Source organism: Plutella xylostella, chromosome 15 (genome assembly GCF_932276165.1).
Source record: "Plutella xylostella chromosome 15, ilPluXylo3.1, whole genome shotgun sequence".
Taxonomy (NCBI): Eukaryota; Metazoa; Arthropoda; class Insecta; order Lepidoptera; family Plutellidae; genus Plutella; species Plutella xylostella.
In genome coordinates, this window is record NC_063995.1 from 875,056 (window position 1) to 897,375 (window position 22,320).

Below are 22,320 nucleotides of genomic sequence, written 5' to 3' on the forward strand. Positions count from 1 at the left end.
AAACGATTTGTTATTATATAACACACACATTAACTGTGACTTGCATAACAAAGTTAAATAAAATTAAATAGTTTGTCTCTTGCTCTGACAGTATAATGTCAGAGCAAGAGGTCATAGGTTTAATTTTGATTAACTTTGTTATGCAAGACGCCCTAAGACTAAGTACACTAATCTAAATATAATTGTTGTTTATTTCAATGAAATCATAATAATAATTTGTGTGTTTTATACAAAATATTATTTTTTACATCATTTGTACGTAAAGGAACATACAATAAATAAGTTATATTTCTTTACGAACTTCAATTATGATAAATTATTTAAAATGTCGATAAATAAACTGAATGCGCATGTTTCATATTGATTATGACAAAATATAATTTATAAAACAATCTATTAACTTATATTTCTTTTAACTCCGAATAGATGTGTTAAGTGTTAAGACAACGTCAAAACTCTCAAGATCATCATAAAAGTAACGTATTATCTATTATTTTTGGAGCCCTTCCAACGTATTAGTTCATAGACGAACACTTTACAGAAAACTCAATAAACACAAAACAAATTCAAGTTTGTTTGATAGCGTGGTGCGAACGGAGCAGTGTATTAATACTGTTGGTTGTATTATTACAGGAGATCGGCACAAGTCGGTGCCGCAATATGATTAAGGCGGTCGACCTGATAACTGTTATTATAATATTAATGGAGGATATGCCTTAGCTGCAGGCGCGTGCGGCCCGCTCAACTTAGTACGTATAAATAGAATGCACATCGGGTGTATGTATTTAGCGTAAGAAAGTTTGAGTGCGGCCGGGCAGTCGACACGCTCGCGCCGCCGCCGCCGCCCGCCGCGCCCGCCGCGCCACATCCCGACACATCGCACGATCCTCGTCCAACCCGTGTGCAGTGACGTACCTCCACCATCAGACCGGTGTTCAGTGGCCCCAGTGAGTGTGCAGCGTGGCCGACGTGGCCGGCACGTCCGGACCGACATCCCGACGGCGTGTAACCGTGTTTCAAAAATAAAACGTTGCCGATCCGAAACCGGAGCACCTCGAAGGTTAATGACAAAAGCGGCGGATAATTGGAGCTTCGGCGAAAGCTGACGACGACACGTATTATCACCCCATTACGCACACACCTCTCATCTAACCCTATCTCACTGAAAAAAGGGGCAGATACCGCCCCGCGCTGGTCTTGCTTTAAACTCTTTAACAGCTTTTAAACGAGCCGAGCGTAAACCGCAAAAATGCTATTACAGTCTGTGAAAACATTCTGTTTTTTCCACAAACACGTTTAGTGACCATTCTAAATTCAAAACGTGACATAAGTGGCCAGCATTCTTTAATCCAGACATGCTTTAGAAACTTTTGTGTAAGTTTTATAACTACAGATAAGCGGTAAACCCAACATTATTTCAGGTGACTGAAGAGATGACTCAATGAAAACAGTGCTTATCTTGACTGTGTACTTCTTAGTTTAACAAAATGTTTATTGCACCACAATTTGTTGCCTGAAATATGATTATCACACATTCGAGAAAACTTTACAATATTATTATGATCTCTTCCGTCCAATGTTTTTATAAGTACCAGTGTCAGAGTGATTAAATTGAAAAACTAAAACAACTTACTTTTAAACTGTACATTTACAACCGGCCAGCATCTTTTCTCATAGTATTTACAGCAGTGTGCCCCAACATTACAGATTACTTGAGTGAGTCAGAGATGCGTATTCCGCGCGGGCGGTTGGACAATGTTGACCCAATACCGGCGAGCCCGTCGGCCACTGATTATTATCATTATGTGCCCGTGGCGATATAAAACAGTCGTTAGTAATCAGTGCAAACATTATACAGGATGTTGCAAAATTGGAATTTCCAAAAGTATTTCAAAGTGCGTCCAAAGTTGCTCAGAATTATGAGTTATACTTTGTTTGTATACGGAAAATATATTTTCTAACTGCGTCTATAGTAAATATGCAGTAAAATTTGGCATGCATGTATTGCAGGTATATTATACTATAATTACTTGAGCATCTGCTAAGAAAGTTTACTGTCTGATATTATCCTCCAACGTTAATACTGTCATCAAATTTGGTGACATAGATCAGTCACTCTGATCCTACTACAACTTTAGGAAACATGTTTAAAAATGAATACTTACGTTTAAAAAGTCACTTTCGCAACATCCTGTATAAAATAAATAAATAATATTCTCTGTTGCCGTAGGCAGAATTTAATCATACATGACAAAGATATTGTTTTGTACAGTGTAATTGAATAATTACCGATGACTTTTTCAATGAAATATACTATAGCTTCTACCATAGAATAACGAGTACTACTGTACTTGTAATTCTATGCTTCTACAGCGTGTGGAAAATGAACAAATATTGATTAGATTGACTTCTTGAATCACCCCTTTCGCCTTAGTACCTATCCTCCTGACCCCGAGAGGTATAAATGTAAACACTGTTATTAAATAAAAAAAATAAAAAAATTTACAACTGAACTGTTTTGTCACTTTGTCAAAGAACAAATTGTTTAAGGGATAGGTACTTTATAAAACTTTAAAGGAATAACAGGGATACTCCATAAAACTTTTAATATAGGTATTTTTAAACTATATACTATATTTTTTTTCAATGTCCTACTCATAGCACGCCAGGTGTCAGGAGGCTATACCACATTTGCAACATCCTGTATGTATATATTATCAGTAGCCATGCCCCGCTACTTCATCTCCTTCAGACCCACTACCCTGCCATATAACGTAGGTAGAGCTTTTCCTTAATTCTAAACTTGAATAAGTATATTCTAGTTCTCATTGTATTCCAAATTCCAACGACATGCGGATGTTCCCACACATCTTTTTATTTACTTCTGGGATCAGCCTGTTTTATGGCGTCTGTGTACGCATCGCATTTATGACACATAACCTGGACATTACGATGCCAATCAATCGCTACCGCACAGCTCTGGCGATATTAATGATGGCAACAAGCATAAAAAGTTTCTAAACGTTAAAATGTCCTCGCCAGCGTGTAAAGAGGCATTAGGTCTCCGTTTTCGGACGCATTGAGGGAGACAAAATGGCCACATTACCAACCCCATTTCCGAACGGCTCACCCGCGCTATTTTCAAATTTGGAACTCCATCGTTCGGCGCGCAGCCCGATTGATGGTCAATGGACGCCATCTTTGATGGATATAATGATATTGCTGTTATGTTAATTACGAACCTCTATGGCCAGGGAGATTATACATACCGATATCAACTCATGGAAAAAAGCTTCATGGTGATAATAAACTGTTATTTGTTGCTGAAATTATATTAAGTACTTACTGCCATAATAATAAACGTACCTATTAGAAGTTTTAATAACGATCGGTCACAAAAAGAGTGAATCTTACTGAACATGTCTGGAGTCAATGTAAGTCCAACTTTAGTTCTTTCTTCAGTTTACATTGTACTGAAACTCGTAAGCAAATAGCCTTACCGATCTTAACATAACTTCAATATTAATCAATTTGGCTGTGACTCTGCCACGTCTTGTCCGATTTTGATGAAATTTTTGAGTTCAGTACAGATGTATTAAACAAAAACGCATCAAAGCTAGTCTCACTGATATACACAATAAGTAGTTATTTTAGCAATATACAAAAAAAATCGGAAACTTCGGAGTTTTTGTGTTCCAAACTGCAAACCACAACAATTTTGACTTGTCCCTTTTATTACTGCGGCTGTGATGCATGTACCTACTTACTTATAACACCTGCTTTTATTGGTCTGAGGATAAATATAACGACGCAGACACTCACTTTAGATTCTAATCGTTCCAAATAGAAATGCATGTGTAAATAGAAGTAAAACGAGCCCAACTATAAATACTCACGTAAGTTGAACTTCTGAAGTAACTCGACCGGCGATGTGGTATCGACGAACGCGGAACTCTCCTCGCAAAATAAATGTACAAGCATTTATAAATCGGATATTTTAATAAATAATAGATTTAGGCAATACATCATCATCATCATCATCAGCCAATAATCATCCACTGCTGGACATAGGCCTCTCCCAAGGAGCGCCACAACACTCGGTCCTCGGCCTTCCTCATCCAACCACTACCCGCCACCCGCCTAAGGTCGTCAGTCCAGCGGGCAGGAGGGCGTCCCACGCTGCGTTTGCCTGTTCGTGGTCTCCACTCGAGAACTCGTCTACCCCACAGGCAGGCAATACAGATATATATGTATCTAATCTACTTATATTTTATTCGATTAGATACACAAAAGATAATATATAGTACATATGCTACGTTATTTAATTTTAAGATCCTCTGAAGCATCGACTCCGCACCGTTCTATGCACGTTCTATGCTCCGAAGGGTGATATAGATGGCAAAAAAATAATTAATCAATGTAGCTTGTTTATGGGTGCATAGCTATTACATGTTATTTTATTCATGTACCTTCCACCTATCAAGCTGTTTGCGCTGGGGGTGGGTTTAGATCTTTTTTGTCGACTGTACGTCCAGGCAGTAGGCGTGTAGAGTTCTCATGCATGCCGATCGCTTTCCTAAGATTTTTGAGGAACAATAGCGCGGAGCAATCTCGGATTTCATTTCTGCTTTTTTCAGCCTCGCACGCTTTTAATTGCTTGGCTTTTTGGGCCGTATATAGTGTTATTTTTAAGTTTTTCTTGACTTTGAAAATATTAACAATGTTGCATTTATAAGCCAATCATTGTCTTCTGCTGGACTTTATGTAGGCTTCTGCCAAGGAGCTCTACATCATTCTGTGCTCGGCCTTCTGTCAAATCAGGCTTCCTATCTTAGTTCCAATAGATGTCCCAAACTTTTCCTATATCTACCACCAAATGATCTTGGGCTGCCAGTACCCTTTTCCTACTTTCAGGTTTCTTACACAAATTTTATACAGTTAATTAAACTCAATAGTAACTACATTAACTTATTCGTAGGTTGAGATCACAGAACCAAGTGGCATTATTTAGGGCACGCAAAACAAACATTGCAGGGAGGACCTTAATGAATCATATTAATGAACTATAAACACTTTTTTACACTCGAAATAAATCAAAACATCACTACAAACAGAAGCAGGTACCACTGTTTACAGCATAAATACATTTTGTCAGATTAAAAAATACTGACCTACATTTGAAGTCACATTTTCTTATTGTGTGTTTGTTTATTAAGTTACATTAAACAGACGTGGGGCTTGCTGTTTTGTGTATTGTAGTGGAGGCTCCTTTGTCATCAGGCAGCATGTCAACAGAGCTGGTAGTCGCTCCCTGAAGACCTGTTAGGCGTCTTGAATGATGTACCAGGGTAGCATGGCACGGGAGATGTAGAGCGGGTAATGTCATAATAAGCATTTAAGTATACTTACTTCCTTTTAAGTTGCATACGTAATATATGTACGTACCGCTCTTCTATCTAATAAGTTAATTGCAGTTTTTTCACTTTTGCCACTTTGTACAGTTTGTACACTATTGAGAAGTTAAGTTGCTTGATAGTTTGAAGTTATAGTTGAGTTGAGTTGGCTTGAGAGTAGAAAGATCGAGATTCACAGATATGGCCGTTTATTGACGTAAACACAAGTTATGTTATAGGTGGCGACTGCTCTCTATGGTAGCTGTTCGTACTCTAATTATAATAATATAAAATTATGGCTAAGTGTGTGTGTCGCAAGTCGCGGCAACGTAGGTTGCTAAGTCAGCAACATAAAAATGTGCGATATTGAATCGTACATATTGGCAACCCCAAAAGATGAGAAAAATATCTAAGTTAAAAATAAAAGTTAAAGTATAGTGAGCAGTGCCATTACAAAGCAAAGAATTCGTAAGTATAAAAATTATAAGTAAGTTATTAAATTTAAAGTAAGTCATCAAAATCGAAGACGACGTTATCATAGACGGCCGGGTGCCGCGGCTCGGGTTGCTTGCAGGCGGCGGCGGCGGCGGCGGCGGCGTGCGGGGGCACGCGGCGGGGGCGCGGGCGCGGGGGCGCCGGCTGGAGTTCCAGGTCTCCCTGGTTGTAGTCCGCTGCATTGTTTCTTGTCATCTCTGGCTCGGTCCTTTTGCAGCGGATGGGACAACGTTTATTTATTGTCCATACGGTAATGATAGTTATCAGTGTACCCATCATGGTGTATATTATCACATTTTGATGTAAGTCGTGGCTTGATACTGAAGCTGGGAGTGAAGTCTCATGTATCTTTTGAGAAGCCAATCGCTTGTCGATTTCTTCCACACCCGGGTCTGCATTCAGCAGCTGTGCAGTTAGCGACTTCTTGTCGTGTCGAAAGTTGACAATCTTGTTAATAGATTTGTTGAATGTAGGCAGTCGGTCGAAGCTCAATCCCATAATCATTTTAGTATTGTAGATGTTATGCGAATATATGGTTAATTCCTTTGATTGTAGCACACAGTCTTGGGCTAGTGATACTATTGCTGGTGTAGTGATGACGTGTGTAGTGACGTCATTGTTACATATTATTCGTAGAGTGCAGGTATCGCAGCACACCGTGAGCCAGCTGTTCGGTGCGTGTAGTTCTGTCCAAGCATCTTTGCATGACGTGTCGGCGGTGACGCACGGCGATGACGATGGCTGTTGCTGCGCTAGCAGTTTTGCTTCGCACGGGGCGTTGTTATCGCTGAGAGTTAATACTGGTAAGTTTTTGTCGCATGTGTAAGTTCCTTGTTTCAGTTGAGTACATTTTTGCATATCTTCTGATGATAAACTTATGAATTTATTTCTCTTTAAATCCACAGCGATGTAGTTTGAGCTAAGTTGCACCATTCCCGTTCCATTTTCCGTTCTTATCGGTATAGGTATAATTCTGTGTAATATGAAGTCTTCGTCAGTTATCAATGGAATGTGTATCTCGAACAGAAAGTAGTTGTTTGTTATTCGTGCTTTCACGTAGAGTAGTTGATATAAATCTTTGATATCATCGTTGATGTTCTCCAGCGGTAGTGATAGAGATTTAGGCAGGCGTCCAGATATTTTGTGCAGTTGATTAATTAGTTCAGTTGGAGAGAGGAGCTCTGCGTTCATATGCCCTTTGTAGATGCTCGTGACGGAATCAAATAGTAATTCCTGTACTCTTCGTAGGCTGTTCATGAGTAGGAAAGCCGCTAGAGATGCTGAGTTGAAGTAGTTCGAGGCCATCACTTCTTCTAATTGAGTTTCAATCTTAGCAATGTTCTCGTCAGTTTGTTTCATGTAGTCGTCTATTATGGAAAACTGCTTTTGTATGTTCTTTTCGCTTTTCTTCAGTATAGTGTTTTCTAGTTCTACGATAGATGTCTGGTTCTTGATGAGTTGTAAGAGATAGTTTTGGTTATTTTGCATAGTTTTAATATCTTCTTGATATTTGTCCGCGAACCTTTGGTCAAGGACACCGAACAGGCTATTCGCCACGTAGCCGACTCCATTTATCAGGCCACGCTTTTTCCTTTTCATGAGGTGATAGTTAGGTGAGAGGAGGATGCTGTTATAATGATCCAATAGTTCCATCTCGTTTTGAAGTTGATTTAGTGTCGTTGTGCAGTACCTCGGGTCAGTTTTCTCGCATAGATCATTTAGTCGGGTAAAGTAAGTTTTAATTCTTCCCATTCCATCCCAGTAGTTACTTAAGTTGCAATACATTAGTAAAATCCACTCATCATGTATCATCTGGACATTACCAACTGTGTCGTAATACACAGGGCGGTCGGATTCAAAGCTTGTAATCTGAGCGCTTGTTATTGTTTCTTCGCCGTAGGTACCGGAACACAATGTTAATAGTGTACATAAATACACGAAGGCCCTTCCGATCTTTGAGCTTGATGTTTTTGGTTTAGTTTTTGAGTTTTCAGGAGGTATTTGTTGGTCTTGACCTTGATCATTCTTTTCAGTTTTGTTTTCAGATTCAGCTGATGATGTTTCAATCGGAAGCGGGGATAATTTTGTTATCGGCCGTTTCATGATCCCATTTTTGGTTTTCAGAGTAGTTACTCGCACACGGCCGTCAGTGCCAGGATGTGTTCTCAGCACTCGGCCTAGTGCCCATCTTGCAGGAGGTAAGTTATCTTCTTTGATAAGCACAATCTCTCCTTCTTTGATGTTAGTGGTTGGTTTATTCCATTTACAACGTGTTTGTAAAAGATGTAGGTAGTCAGTTGACCAGTTTTTCCAAAATTGTTGAGCCATGTGTTCAGTTAGTTGCCATCGGCGTTGTAAGTTCATGTTTCTATCGTCACTGTAGTCTGATAGTGGTAGTGACAGTGTCGGACTTCCAGTTAGAAAATGTCCCGGTGTTAGGTAGTTGTAGAACTCCTCAGGGTCTTCAGTTAAGGGGCAGAGTGGCCTTGAGTTTAGGCAGGCTTCGATCTGAGTTAACAATGTTAGGAATTCTTCATAAGTTAGCTTTTGGTCTCCTAGGACTCTCCGCAGGTGGTACTTTGCAGATTTCACAGCTGCTTCCCACACACCGCCAGCTGTTGGCCAGGCCGGTGCGTTAAAGTGCCATTCCACTTCCATTTTTCCAATCTCAGTGAAGAATTCTGGAGCTAGTTCTTTCTTGAATTCATTGAACTCTGTTCTCAGTCTTTTTGATGCTCCGATAAAGTTAGTTCCACAGTCGGAATAGCAATGCTTTGGCGTCCCTCTTCTGTGGCAGAATCTTTGGAATGCTGCAAGGAAGGCTTCAGTTGTAAGGTCGGAGACCAGTTCCATATGCACGGCCTTTGTTGCCATGCACACAAAGATAACGATGTATCCTTTTGAAGTCTTCACGCCCCTCCCCTTGTTCAGTTTGACGTCGACATGACCTGTGAAGTCCATACCCGTGTGAGTGAAGGGTCGAGACGGGGAGGTTCTTTGTTGAGGCAGGTCAGCCATGAGTTGAACGTTCTCAGTTGGTTTGAATCGATGGCATCGTACGCAATGACGTAGTTGGGCCTTGACAGTTCTGTTTCCGCTGATTATGCAGAATTTCTGTCGGATATGTGCTAGAGTGAGTCGAGCTCCTCCATGAAGTGTTCTAGCATGAGCTTGATCGATGACGAGTTCAGTTAGTCTTCCCTTTTTTGGAAGTATTGCTGGATTTTTCATCTCAGGTGATAGGCTGGATTTATTGAGTCTTCCACCAACCCGAATGATTCCCTTTTCATCCAAGTATGGATTCAGTTTGTAGATGGAGCTCTTGCTTGTGATCGGTTCTTTCTTACTTAGTTGTTTGTATTCAGTTTCAAAAGCCACGCGCTGTTCGCATTTAATTATTATTTCCATTGCAGCGATAAGCTCGGCCGCAGTTAGGTATGAGGCGCCCGCTCGCGGCTGCTTATTAAGTGCGTTCGCACTAAAGCGGGCGACCCACGCGGTGACTCGAGTTACATGCGCCAATGAACTGTTATTGTTTAATAGCTCATTTGTGAAGTTATTATTTAGTTCTGATTTTGGAGATGTCTTGAGTTCAGTTGTGTTTACTTGCCCCATTTCTGTGGTGTACAAGCAATTCAATGTCTTCTGGACATTAGATTCATCAGTGTCACGCAGGAACTGAGGTCCGTCCCACCAGAGGTCATGTTTCTTGAGTTTACTTGGGTACAGTCCTCGTGACGCGCAGTCAGCTGGATTGTCATCTGATTTTATGTAGTTCCATTTTTCAGCAGGTATGATTGCCTTGATTTTTGTAGTTCGGTTAGCTATGTAGGGTTCCCAGCGAGATGCGTCGGCTTGTATCCATGCCAACACGATCTGCGAGTCGCACCACGCCTGGACGGTGACGTTTCTGTTAGTCAGCGATTCCATAGTTTTTTCGATAAGTTGAGATAGCAGTAGTGCGCCGTTTAGTTCTAGCCTCGGCAGCGTGGTTTTTTGCTTAAGGGGCGATACTCTTGTCTTCGCTGCGAGTAGGGTGATAATCGCTTGGCCGTTTTCATCTTGAACTCGACTGTACACGACACAAGCGAATGCCTTTTCGCTTGCGTCGCAGAAACCCAGTAGGTCAATGTCTCCTGTTCCGCCGATCCATCTGTTTAGTTTGATGTTTTTGACTTCAGGAAGTTCGTTTTTTAGTTTTCTCCATTCTTTTTGGATTTCAGTAGGTAATTTATCATTCCAGTTTAGTTTATCCACCCACACTCGTTGAAATAACAGTTTTGCAGTTACAGTGATCGGTGCTAGCCATCCGAGCGGGTCATAGAGTTGCGATATTTCTGAGAGTAGGTAGCGTTTTGTTATGTCATCTTTATTTTCTTGAAAGTTCCAGTTGAATAAGAATGTATCGGCGCTTGGGTTCCAGCCTAGTCCGAGAGTTTTTGTTGATTCTTCAGTTTTGAAATCGAACATCGGTTTTGTTGATTTTTGGTTGTCGCTTAAGTTCTCGAGAAGAGCAGGATGGTTGCTGGTCCATTTGCGGAGGTTCATCCCACCTCCCTTGAGGAGATTGATGAGGTCTTGCTGTAGTTTCAGCGCTTGTTCCAGCGAGTTGTGGCCGCTGACGAGGTCGTCAACGAAAAATTCGTTTTGTAGTATCTCTGCAGCTTCCGGGAATTTGTGTTGATCGTCGGATGCTAGTTGCCTCAGGGTTCTCAGTGCAAGCCATGCAGCACTCTTCTGACCATAACTCACGGTACACATCTGGAACTCCTGGAATTTTTCATTGGGCGAGTTTCGCCATATGATTTTCTGCAGACTCTGCTGATCTTCAGCTATTCCAATACAGCGATACATTTTTTCGATATCTGCTGTAAAAGCATATTTGTAAGTTCGCCATCTTAAGATCAGTGCTTGAATGTCTTTTTGTAGGTTAGGGCCTTTTTCTTGTAGGCAGTTTAGGCTATAGCCACTCGAAGTTTTCTGAGAAGCGTTGAACACCACCCTTAGTTTAGTGGTAGTTGAGTGTTCTTTCAGGACGCCGTGATGCGGAAGATAGCATTGCATTTTATAAGGAGTGTAAGTTGATGACGTCATATGGCCCAGTTCGATGTATTCCTTGATGAACTCTCTGTACATCATGGCGAGTTTTTTGTTTCTTTCTAACTTCTTTTCCAGTTGTAGAAATTGAGAAGTAGCTATTGCTTTAGATTTTCCGAGCTTTTCTTCAGCATCGGGGATCAGAGGCATTTTTACGGTGTATTTTCCGCTTGATTCTCGTTGTACAGTTTGTTGATAGTAGATTTCGCATTGATCATCTTTCGGCAGGTCTTTGTTTTCATTCTGAATATTTTCAGTTTCCCAGAACTTGGTTATCTCTTCTAGGTTTACGAGTGTCACGTGACAGTTAAGAGTTTGTAGTTTTCCGCATAAGATCCATCCTAATTGCGTTTGTTGCGCAATAGGTGCAGTTAGTCCGCCCTTCAGCATGCCCTCCATCATGATGTCGGAGTACACGCCGGCGCCCAGCAGCAGGTCCACCGGGCGGGAGATGTTGTAGCGGGGGTCCGCCAGGCAGAGGTTCTCAATGTGCGGCCAGTTTTGTTTTTCAAATGTTGCGGTCGGTAAGTTATTAGTTAGTTTTCGCAAGATAATTGCATCGATCTCAAAGGTATAGTCGGAGTGAATTGATTTGCATGATAATTGTAGGCTTCCTTTACAGTCCTCAGCAGTTGTTGACCCTACTCCGGACACAGTTGCATGTAGTTTTTTCCTTTGTAGTTTGAGAAGTTGGGCAGCATTTTCAGTTATAAGATTCACTTGAGAACCTTGGTCTAGGAGACCTCGAAGTATGACGTAGTTTCCGTCAGCTGATTTAACTTTAAGTTGAATTGTAGTCAGCAGTACTTCTACTTCTTTACTGGACAGGTGGTTGGCGCTCGAAGGTCGCGTGTGGTGCTGCTGGCCAGAAGTTCTTGGTTGTTGGTTAAAGTTGCCTTTTTCATTTTTGTTTACCGGAGTAGACCTCACCCAGTTGGGATTGTGCAACAGTGTGTGATGGTTCATGTTACATTCCTTGCAAGTTTTAGTTGATTTGCACTCTGATTTTCCATGGCTAAATAGACAGTTTTTACAAACTTGCAGTTTTGCGACAATGTTGTTGCGCTGTGCTGTGTCCGCGCCGACAAACGTGGGGCATTGCATGAGCACGTGATTTTCGTCGCAGCATGGGCACTTTCCGTGAACCGTGAAATATGAGTTTGAGAATGTATTATGTTGCTCGTAGTTATGTTTTTTCGAAGTGAACGTTTTATTGAATGATTGTTTTGGACGAAAGTTGAAGTTATTTGATGATGATTTGCTCACGTTGCTTTCTTTCTTAGATTTTTTCTTAGTTTCGTATGCCATGAATTTTATTTCCAGGAAATGAAGAAGTTCTTCTAAGTTGGGCACCTGTCTGGGCTCGCGTATTTCCATTATGTACTCATCCAAAGTTTTGTCATCGAGTTTTTGGTACATAAGGTGGGAGATAATTGGACCAGAGGCGACGGTATCGATGCCTATGTTGGCTAGTCCGTTTAAGCTTTCTTGTATGACGTCATGCATCCTTTTGAGATTGTATGCGTCCGGCTGTTGTATGACAGGTAAGTTCGTGATCGCGTTGAGATATGAAGTAAATTGAGAGCGTAGATTGTCGTAGCGCTGGAGCAGGAGTTCCCAGCATGACTCGTAGTTCTCGGCGCTGATAGTTAGGTGCTGGACGAGTCTAGACGAGGTTGTTGTGAACTGTTTCTATGTATAGATCCTTGAATGACACCCACTGACTATAGTTTCCAGAGAATTCAGGGATTTCCATACGGGGCACCGTCTTCTCATAGTGTGTGGTAGTCCAGATCTTGCTGCTGATTCTTTTGCGAGTTTCGTCATATTTATCTTCGATATCAAAGAACATGTTTTCATATTCTCTGTCCTCACCTTTCAGTTGAGCTTGAATATCTAAGTGTAGCTTGTCGATGGGGGCCCATTTGGACTTCAGAGTAGACAGTTGATCTTCCAAAACCCATTTTTCAGTAGAGGTCTCGCGATTGATTTTGGCCATCGCGCGATCCAAAGCTTGAAATTGGCAATGTTGTTTGGTGAGTAGGTCCTGGATGCTGGTATCCATTTCATCCGTTATTATGTCGGATAAATCAAAGTTCACAGTTCGGTTTACTTCCTCAATGCGCTGGAGTTGCTTCATCATGTCAGATCTTATTGTTTCAACAAGTAGTTTAGTTTTGTTAAACACGTCATCGGAGTAATAGTTGATAGTTTTGTCAGGAAACTCCTTTTCGATGATGACGTGGCGCTCGGCGAAGTTATTCCAGTAGTCTTCTAGAATCGGCAACCGTTTCTTTAGGTATGCGTGATTCTTCACAGATGGCTTGTCTTTTTTATAGTTAGAGCAGAAAGTTTTAATTTTTTCGAAGCATTCCTCTTGAAGCTTCAGATTGGAGATAGTTGATTGAGACATGGCGATGTTGAAGTTGTAGTTGGATAGTAGGTAGTTACCTTAGTTGAAGTTTTCAAGTTCAAAGTTGTTATGACCCGAAGCTGTAGTTTACAGTCTTCTTACTTCTAATTTTTCACAGCAACGGCAGCCGCAGTTACGAATCCGTTGTAGTTCTCAGAAGTGGTCAGTTGAAGGTCCTCAGCGCAGTCTCCGCCCCGGCAATATGTGCGACTTCTCAATCTGACTGGGGAGGTCCGCTTGTGGAAGGCCAGCCAGACCGATCCGCTATCACCAGATAGGATAAACGCTAAGATACCTGATAAGTTATGCAGGACCACTTTTCTTCTCCACGGGTGTTTTCACTCACGAAGAATTAATCGCCGGTCACTGGTTTCAGTTTCACTTTCGAAGGACCAAAAATAATGTACAGTTTGTACACTATTGAGAAGTTAAGTTGCTTGATAGTTTGAAGTTATAGTTGAGTTGAGTTGGCTTGAGAGTAGAAAGATCGAGATTCACAGATATGGCCGTTTATTGACGTAAACACAAGTTATGTTATAGGTGGCGACTGCTCTCTATGGTAGCTGTTCGTACTCTAATTATAATAATATAAAATTATGGCTAAGTGTGTGTGTCGCAAGTCGCGGCAACGTAGGTTGCTAAGTCAGCAACATAAAAATGTGCGATATTGAATCGTACACACTTATCATTACTAATAGATTAATTAATTAAAAAGTTAATGTTATGTTTTATAATTTATATTTTGTCTCCGCTGTGCGTGCCATGTGACGTCACTTGGCTGCCATTTTTTCTCTTTACTTGACACGTTTTGGTCGTGAATGAGAAGTCCATAGTCACTTGAGCGGGAATTTTGGAACCTTTTAAAAACAATAAGGGCCACTTGAGTGACCCGTTGAGATAAGCGGAGATGCGATCAAAGATTAGCATCTAAAACAAGGCTCTGATAAAAAAAGTATAACATAAATTTTAAAATAGTATTTTGTTTGGTAAACTTTCAGGATCAATGCCTACCAATGCCAATTACCTACTAATTAAATGCTTTATATCGTTGAAGAACGTTTTTAACATAAAATATACCTTTTTAAGGGGCAACTCATAAACAAGGATCACGGTAAAAATGGTCCTGTAGAAGAATAGTATATTGTTTGAATACAGTATAGTCACTCTCTAATTTGACGAACGAACGAACGTATCTTTAAAAACTGTAATAATATGTATGCTGTTGGTGTATCTACCTATAATAAATAAATAAACGAGAATTGTCACACAAGCAATGAGATAGAGGCCAACGAACTTTTCCGAAACTTCGAAGTGTGAAAATTTTGGTTCGTTCGTTTGTCGAGTATTTTAGAGTGACCCCCTAGTTACCTACCATTATGAAGTGTTTGCTCAGTAACTGTTAGCGAACCGGCTATAATTCCACCAGACTCGCCAAAAAGATCATTAAGAGTCTGTTATACCTAGTTAATGTAATTAGCAATTCGACAATTCGTTCATAATAATGCTGGGAAGCAATGTCTGTTTGAAGCGTAATTTTATTACATTGAAACTACCTACTTACTCATTTACTAGACTTACGCCGAGTTGCAGAAAGGAACTTTAAGCTAATGTTGACCTTAAATATATACCTGCATTTCTTTGACAGTATACGGACAGAAAGAGACAGACAAAAAGCAAACTTAAAATAAGTATAAGAAAAGAAAGCTCAATTTAAGTCCGTTTAGCAACTCTTTACGTTATACGTTATACACAAGTAAACCTATCAACAGACTCTGACAAAAGGAGAAATTTTAAATAGAAATCTATGAGTCGATTACGCTACGGCCGGGCTATTCCCGTCCACCTCCCTATTCGTGTTCCTCATTAATTTATTGTTGACACTTTTAAAACGAAGATTTTGTTGAAGATATATTTAGTTGTTTTTTGTTTCTTTGAATATGTGACAGGAGTCGTTTAGTTGTAAAAGTTGACAGACGAATCAGATGTTTTACTTTTAGTAGGTACATACGGATTTATTTATTTAGGTAATTTGTAAAAAGGGTCGCATCGTAACAAGTTAATTTGAATTAGAAAGGAGAATGTATTTGAGCTGGTTCTAACATTATGAACTCTTATTTTCTCGAAGTAATAAATTTACTAGTAATACCTAGACTTAAAATATTAATAAAAAACTGACTTCATTGTGTTATTTCAAATAACATTCGAAGCCCGCTATATTGACTATGAGAGCTTTATTACGATAACCGCAGAGTATTGAAAACATGAAATACATCTGTTTACTTTATTATCATCGAGATGTTTAAGACTTTTTATTACATTTATATTAATTACTAACATACAAATAATTGTTCTTAAGCAATACGTAGAAAAATACATAATTGTCACTTAGGAGTTTCTTTGTCATTTTTTTGTCCTCGTAAAATTAACTCTTTACTAACTCTGTACCTATATCTTTACAGAAATAAAATAATAAACGAGTACATAATGTTAAACTATCTACTAAATTATTGTCTTTATGTATTATAATAACTATTAATTTGCTCGTGACAAATTTAACGTAAGCTTTTCAATTCAGTTATTGAGCTTAATTTAAAATTAACAATTTATAAATATTAAACCATCAAATTTAATAAATTCATTTTCGTTCTCGAGTCATTATATTAATTTGCAGTTTTATTTCCAACAAATGGAATATTATAGTGACCTGGAGGTTTAATCTACATTGATAAAAACTGTTGTGCAATCGGTATGTTTAATCATAGAATAACGAATACAGCACTAGTACTTGTTATTATATGGTTGAATACAAGGATTCAGTCTAGAGTCGTAAGATAGAGTTTTCCATGAGGCCAAACCACGCCAAAATATGAAAAGTATGCGATTTTACAAATTCATTCATTCACATCTTACACAAATACGCCCATCAATATACTCCCGCTCTGTCCAACTAAACTAGTGATGACGATTTCTGTAAGCAATTTCGAAACCGACGTGGCATATTATAAAAATCATAAACAATTTTTATTTTAACACGTTTCCTTTTGTCTGAGTTAATTACGGCAATAAATATGTATTAGTTTCGAAACCAATTTGGTTTGTGTAGACTAATGCGTAGGACTCCGTCTATTCATGTCTACTCCTCAAAATGGGTCAAGTCCGGCTTTTTATGAAATAACTATTATTTATTGAGTGTTGTGTTTGAACGGGGGAACGCCCGTAGCAGCATATTCAAGGTTGTACGAATCCAGGTACACATTTTGTAGTTGTACCTATAGGTAACATTTATATTGTGTGTAGTGTTGAAACACGGTTAGTAGCTATGCTTTGACTTGTGCCTGTTGGATGAATTTATTTTCATTACTGTTTATGCCTGCCATCTCATTCATTTACCTACTGGTATTCATCCAAATGATTAGCACGTACAGACGATAGAAGGATCTCCTCAGGCACCTACTCTGTCAACTACTGTCAACCCTTAAACTTGTTCACTATCATTCGGTCAACTCCCCTTTCCTTCATCATGAGTACACTGAGTACAATGAGTACATCATCCGTCGAGTACGACACACACACACACACGCGGCGCGCGTCTGGCGTTTGGCAAAAAAGATTCGGGTATTAACCTACTTGTGCGGCTATTTCTGGAGAGCAGTGCGGTGTGCGCGTCATAGGGACACTCGGGTACTCGACCAGAAGGCCTAGCATGGGGCTCAAGACGTGACTAAAGTTTTCCGTCGCTCTCGCTCTCGAAGCTGCGCAATGTGAGTGAGAATGACGCAAAAGTTTTGTCACGTCTTGACGTCAGCATCTTGCGCTCCATGCTAACCTTCAGGTTACTGCTGGGAGGCCCTGGATCACGGCCTGTGATTGGTGGAAAATCTTTGACGGGAATCGGTCAGATTAGAAACAGTTTTCTTACTTTGAACCGCATGCTCTTTTCAGACGCGTTTATTATTATGTAGTTACAAACATATGGAAACAAAGCTGATAGTACCTACGTAATTTAGATGACAGTGATGTACCTACTTACTGTAAAATTTGTTCATGTTATGTACACTGTCGGTATACAGGATGTTGCAAAATTGGTATACTAAGCCGAAACCTACATGTGCAGCATGTTATATCTAAGCCCGAAACTGAAATTTTGCAACACCCTGTATAATAATAGTGCAAGAAAAGGATAGGGGTATAGAACCACCCACTTATGCTCTTCAAAAGGTACATGAGTAACCGGGCATTACTCATACATAACGTAAGGTTTATAACACGGGTGTAATTTGTATCTAACCACTTCTTAGAATAAATCCGCTAAGATAACATTACATATTGAGTACTGACTCATCAGCCGATCCCGGAAAATTAGCTTTCCGACAAGAATCGTGATTCACATCAGAATTAAACCCCCACTTTGAAAGTTAGGAAGAGCTGATTTCCAATAATCATCATCCTAGCTTAACCTATTTCATCACACACTGCCCCAACACCGCAAACTTGCAGTCCAAACTTCAAAAGCACCATTTATTAACTAAACTAACCGCAAACATTCAAAAACAAACTGAAATTATAGTCTATCAAAGTACACATTGCATCAGCAAAGTGCGTGTAAACATTTGATATCATTAGGTTTACGAATCGCGGTCGATTTACGCGAATTAGCGAAGGATTTTCGATTCTGCTCGATACATCGTTTGTATCGATTCTCTCGGAGTCATTGATCGACGTGGACGGATGGACGTGCACATACTTGGCAACTGTACTGACGGACGAATATACGAGTACCTATGTACCGCCATTTACATTATATATTCGTGGTTCATCTGGTTTGTTGTTGTTATGTGCCGTATTCCTGATGAAATCCATGTTGGGTTCTCCGGGCGATGGACTGGTGCCCTTGGTTGGCAATTAGCATTTATTTTGTTCCGGTGATGAGTAACAGAAGTTTAAACGTTACTATATACGGATATCCGTATATAGTAACTGTATATACAGCTACTATGTAATCTGTACAGCTACGGTAATGGGTTGTCTTAGAGGAATGTTAGGACTCCAGCGTCCATAAAAAAAACTATTTATATTAAAAATGATAATATAGATTAGCATAATTTAGCATTTTAGACAGTTAGATTTCTTTTATTCCACACGTACCCAATATACAGACATTGTGAAACAGGCATTTAGGTAAATAAGTTCACTGTATTAATGGAAAAGCAATAACTTAAACCACAGAGTAACTTGAATACTTTTAGCAGAAGATACTGCGTCTGTGCCAGCAACCGCATACGGCCACGTTTAAACATTATTTTAATTTGGTACGCAAAAGCGCGAACAATTAGTAACTGCAGTATACTAGGACTAATCTTGTTGTGAATGTTTTCATAATTCATGACTATAATAAGAGCAGATTTTTCAATAGCCAGACAAAAGTTATCTGGGAAATAATTCTGATGATGTCGCGTCTGAATGTTTGTATTAGACAGTGACAGTAACAATTTTAATCGTCACATAACGTTTATCTGCCTATTGAAAAATTTGCCTTGAAATTTTCAATTTTTAATTTTCAATTTAGCATTTCGCTTCCATTGAGCCTACTATTTTACGGCTGAATGGCGTAGTGGTTAGTGACCCTGACTACTGAGCCGAAGGTCCCGGGTTCGATTCCCGGCTGGGGCAGATATTTGTTTAAACACAGATATTTGTTCTCGGGTCTTGGATGTGCCCGTAAAATGGCAATCCCCCCTATTACATTGGGACTAAAACATAACACTGGCGAAAAGTGGGTGCAGCAATGCACCTCTGCCTACCCCGCAAGGGAGTACATTAGTACAAGGCGTGAGTGTGTGTGTGTTTTTTTTTTTCATAAATTCTATACAAGTAACAAGGAAATCGCCGCAGTAAATATAGTGGTAGGTATTAAACTTGATCAGACAGATTTTGTTGATATTGTTGCAGACGATTCTGTAATTTAGTTTTTCAGAAACAAGACTTTTACACCGGGATAATTTATTAACAACCCGATAGCTATGCTTTATATACTCCCATCGCTTTGTTATCTCAATAGTTAAACGATTCTATTGTAAGAAACACAAAAATCAATGTAAACAAAAAGGAATCAAGATGTTTCTTAGAAGTTAAATAGTATGGCTTTCATCAGTGGCCCTGTTTACTACGAATCTCTGAGTTTACTAACGGCCGATGATTGCTTTGTAGTGTGCGTCTTATGTAGGTACCTATCTTGGTATATGTTGTACCTATGTAGGTATATATGTAGTCCTTTTGCCCCATTTTCCGCTTATATTCGTTCATATAATATAATTTAATTAAATATTAATTAAATAAATAAACGGCGGTTTTCATGGGCTTTTTAGCTAATTAAATATAGTATATAATTAATTGTGAGTAGTCTATGTATAGGCCTACATAATAATTCTACACCTTATACATAGTTCAAGAAACCGATAATTCAGATGAAACAATGAATTATTCCGTACAGATCCTGGCGTCAGCTGGGTATTCCCAGGTGATAAACACCGGTCCTAACGCGAGAGCTATGCATTGTAAATCCATATCCCGAATCGAGTGAGTATCTTATATGCGTCGTACAAAGGTACTACGCAATCCCCGGGCGTAAGGCTGTCCTAGCTGATCATTTGAAATATCACAGATCACAGCCAATATCAGTCAAAATCCAAAAAATTGTAATGCTATGTAATTAAATGTTATTTAGATTCTCGTGGATAAAAGTTCCCCTTTTATCCATTAAATTGAAGTAAAATAACCTGCAGCTTTTATGCAGTTTTCTCTAAATTGCTGTCATGGATCCTTTTTTTGTTAAAGTAAAGTAGGTAGTTAGTTATTTGAAACTCGTTAGATATACGTTTTCCTCCCCTATACCTAACCAAATGTATCTAGCAATTTTATTGTAGGTTACCTCTTTTTAGCTCGCAAACTCAAAATTTTGTCATAAAATAATTCGCCAAGTTTCTTCATTCAGTAGATATACCAGTGTGTAAAAGGGATGCTCCAGGAGCATATACAATTTACACCCTAACATCATAATTATCAGCCTAGACTCAAGGCAACGATCGGGGCTCCATCGTCTTACATTGGTTTGCATGTTCCCCGTCTTCCTAATGCTCACGTGAACCCATAGAACTGTCCTGTTCCAGTATCGATTATTTATATACTTTTACTTACCACATGCTTAGCATGCGACAAGGCTGTGACATTATACTTGGGGGATTAGTGTGCGCGCATCGCGGCGCTGGCACCTCGCTTCCGGTCTGATATCGAGGAGGATTAATAATAATAGCTGAAGGTAGACCTCCGACGATTTGACATAACATAATATTTGACGGTAAACTCTGAATATATTATGTTATGTCAAATCGTCGGAGGTCTACCTTCAGCTATTATTATTAATCCATTCTATAACTTAGAATAATATTACCTAGATTAACTACAGGCCACTATGTTAAGGACCATTATGTACATAATTTTAAGATCAATGTAAAACTTACATAGTTGCAATAAACATATTACTAATATTAATAATATATGTATTTTTTGGAACGTAGTTTTTATTCCATATCGCACGAATTAATGTAAATAAAAACAAACGAACAAAAGGTGGACAGGATCTGGAGGTTCAGGCGAACAAATGATTAATTAATTATTTTCAATGAATTTATGCCTTGTAATTGCTACAGTTATAACACTGACATTATTGTCGGTGCTACGACGCTACATAAACTCGTTACCCTCTAAATACTTTATCGAATCATGAGTAACGTCACTTCTTTCTCAAGATTTTTCCTTATAATTTGACGGACAGGTTTATACAAAACAAAATAGAAAGGGGCATCAGAATTAGTCAGATTTCATTCGGCTAGTATAAGGCTTGTGTAAGGGCGCGAAACAAGTGATGAGGGTATATGGAAATGAGCGAGATACGGATATCCGTAGGTTTTCAAAACATAAATTTTCACGAAATAATACTATGCTGTTAGTACCTATACATATGTAAATATAGATGGCTGTGAATGCAGTGCGATAGCCAAGCGTAGATTAAAATTGTCAATCCTCACATCATAACAAATCATTGCAAAGTGGCACATAAAGGCGACCAAATTCCGGTAATTCTTTTTATTCGCGCTACGACATAAAACGGGAATGCTAATACGGTAACAAATTTTATGATAATTATGAAATAGCTGTCTTGAGCGCGCGACGACCGAATGGGCCCGCCGGCCCGCCTTGGCGTCACGCCACCGATGTGACAGAATACTAGAATGCCTCTATTATCTGTATTTATTATTCTATGAGGAGCAACCGCCTGCTTCCTTCCTCTCCTTTTTCATGATCCTTATTTCTTGTTTTACGCGTGTTCCGTAGATAAAATGCGAGTGAGTTCGCTATTTAATACCATCGTTGCGTATTTTTATTTATCATGTTTCTAGACATGCAATTATTGGAAGAAATATCGATGTGGTTCACTGACCCTAGTTTTATACCTTTCATTCTCATGTCTGAATTGAACCCTCAATATATGAAGTCTGCTGTAAAGTAGTAGTAGAACACATTCAAACTTGTAAATAAAACGCTATACAATATAGCAGTACTGCATACGGTGCGTACTTATACCAGCGGGATGTTTTAAATACTCCGTCATGTCCCAATTTGTCAAAGTCTAAACATCTGGTTAACTTGTTCCTCACTAATGCTCACGGTTTCTATAAAGATAAAATTAGAAAAAAATGCTTAACCACATGAAATACATCGATATAATTTTATTCCCTCGATAAGTAGACTAATATTACTTCCTGTAATTATATTGTACCAAGAGATAAGATTGTTTTTTGTTTCCACAGAAAATTATTAAATTACCGATTTAAATATATCAATTAATACGTTCTACGGTACGGG

General features: G+C 39.2%; 1 protein-coding gene across 3 annotated transcripts in view; it reads left to right on the plus strand.

The window, feature by feature from the left end:
* Positions 1–377: 377 nt before the first annotated feature.
* Positions 378–22,320, plus strand: part of LOC105391859 (innexin shaking-B) — a 56,842-nt gene continuing 34,899 nt past the window's right edge. The window contains exon 1 of one of the 3 annotated variants that reach the window (XM_011563420.3): positions 378–1,115. The gene's annotated coding sequence lies outside the window, so the exon portion shown is untranslated. The remainder of the gene's footprint in view (positions 1,116–22,320) is intronic. The other 2 variants (XM_011563418.3, XM_011563419.3) reach the window with 2 other exon arrangements.